Below are 2,500 nucleotides of genomic sequence, written 5' to 3'. Positions count from 1 at the left end.
TATACAATACACACACATACATATATATATATAATATATATATATTATATATATATATATTATATATATACATATATATATCATATATATATATGTATCATATATATATATGGGTGGGTGCTTCACGTGCATGGTGATGTGAAGCGATGGTGTGGTAGCCTAGATAGTGTTAAGTGCTTGCATGCCTTCTCGCTTGCAGCTTCCACCCCTGGCTAGCCCAGTGCGAAAAAGGGAGCAGCTTCTGCATAAGTCTCCCCTGCCAGGTCACAGCCTCTCCATCATTAAGACTTCTGCAGTGCCTTCTCGTGGCCACCCATGGGTAACTGGGTACCTTGCGGTCCCAGGCTAAATCTGTGGGGGATCTCGGAGCAGCAGGAGGCCCCAGAGGTACGGAGTTATGGCCCACCGGCGTGTGGACACGCTCTGGCTTCGTACCAACTCCTGCCCCCTAGCCACCCTGGGGTAATGGGGCGGGTAATGGGGGGGAGGGGTGTTGTCCCTCCCACCCAGCAAGTAAGGCGGGCTGTGGGTCCCGCTGGGAGGGCAAATGTCGGGGTGCAGGATTGGAGCGAGAATTACTCGTCCCGCCTGCGCCCCGGCAGGCGCCAACCCACCATGAAGCTTGTGGGGGAAAGCCCTCGGGAACCCCACAGGTGGATAGGCGGTCCCACAGCCTACCGACCCCCTTTATCTGGGGCTGTGTTGGCGGGGGCGGCAGAGGTGGAGTGCACCCGGAGTGACCACCCGAGGCTTAACCTCAGGCGTGCTTTCCGGGTAGGCGCTTGGAACATCCGGTCCTTGCGGCAGGATGAGCGGTTACCTCTGCTATCGCTGGAATTGAAGCGACTGGGAGTTGAGGTGGCTGCCCTCTCAGAGGTGAGAAGACCTGGTAGCGGCACGATCAGTGTGGGTGGTTACACCTACTACTGGTCGGGCCGCAGCGATGGTCACCACCTCCAGGGTGTAGCCATAGCCATCTCCAGTCGACTTCAGCCTGCGGTAGTCGAGGTGACACCGGTTGATGAGCGTATCATGGCATTGAGACTGAAGCATGCTTTTGGCTTCCTGTCTCTTATTGCTGTATACGCTCCTACCGATGTACATAAAACCGATGTGAAAGAGGCGTTCTACGCCAAACTCGCATCTGTGGCAGACGATTGCCCCCGGCGAGACATTCGCATTGTTCTGGGCGACTTCAATGCGGTATCCGGCTGTGACCGAGCTGGCTACGAGATGTCTGTCGGCCCCCATGGCTCGGGAGCTGATCCCAGCAGCGAGAATAGCCTCCTTCTCGGGACTTTGCTATGTCCAGAAAATGAGGATCTCTGGCTCCTGGTACCAGCGCTCCAACTCACATCGCTGGACTTGGTACAGCGATACGGGTAATGTGGCCAAGGAGATCGACCACATTCTTGTCAGCACGTGATGGAGGATCCTCCAGAACTGCAGGGTTTACCAGAGTGCTGAGTTCTGTGGCACCGACCATAGGCTGCTTGTGGCTACCCTGCGGGTCCACTTCAAAACTCCCCGTCCCTCCAGTGGCCACCCTAAGGTGTTTCACTTGGACAGACTAAGGGAGGAGGAGTGTGCCCGTGGGTTCGCCACGGCAGTCTCTGACCGATTCTCAGAAACCAGCAACCTGACGCATCCAGTTGCTCTGTGGGAGTCCTTCAAGCGCGTAACACTCGAAGCAGCTCAGGAGTCCATTGGCGTACGCCCAAGGACAAGGCAGAATACCATCTCCCCGGAGACATTAGAGGCCACTGAAGCGTGTCGCAAGGCTCGGCTGAATGGGAATCAAGTCTTGCGTCGTTCCATGGTGCGTAGGGCTCGGACACTGCTGAGAAGGGACAAGGAACAGTTCATCAGGAATCTTGCTGAGGAGGTCGAAGGCCATTTCTGGTAAATGACCTTCGCCCTGCCTACCAAGCCCTGAGAAAACTGAACCCTAAGCCCTCCTCACAGATGACTGCAGTCCGATCAGCGGATGGACGGATCATCTCAGATCATGTTGGGGTTCGTGAACGTTGGGCTGAGTATTTTGAACAGTTGTACCAGGTGGACCCTCCAACAGTTAGCTTGGATGCAAGCGATGTCTCAGTGCCTGTGCCGGACCAACCCATCAGCGAGGAACCTCCTACCCTAACAGAGGTTAGGCTGGCGATTTCCAAACTGAAGAGTGGGAAAGCTGCAGGCATATGTGATATCCCTGCTGAATTGCTAAAGGCTGGGGGTGAACCTATGACTCGGGGCCTGCATACAGTCCTGACTGCCATTTGGCAGTCTGGTACCATTCCCCCTGACCTGCTGAGGGGCGTGGTCATCCCTCTCTGGAAGGGGAAAGGGGATCGTTGGGACTATTACAACTACAGTGGCATCACGCTACTCAGTATACCAGGCAAGTTCTCGCTCACATTCTTCTGAAACGGATCCGCAACCACCTACTGAGGCACCAGAGACCGGAGCAGTCTGGATTTACTCCTGGCAAGTCCACAATAGA

General features: G+C 55.0%; 1 protein-coding gene across 1 annotated transcript in view; it reads right to left on the bottom strand.

The window, feature by feature from the left end:
• The window catches only part of LOC119572460, a 7,828-nt gene that overhangs the window by 881 nt on the left and 4,447 nt on the right, over window positions 1–2,500 (bottom strand). The window lies entirely within an intron of this gene.

Source organism: Penaeus monodon, chromosome 4, assembly GCF_015228065.2.
Source record: "Penaeus monodon isolate SGIC_2016 chromosome 4, NSTDA_Pmon_1, whole genome shotgun sequence".
Taxonomy (NCBI): domain Eukaryota; kingdom Metazoa; phylum Arthropoda; class Malacostraca; order Decapoda; family Penaeidae; genus Penaeus; species Penaeus monodon.
Note: the sequence above shows the minus strand (reverse complement) of the source record. Positions and strands in the feature narration are given on the sequence as shown.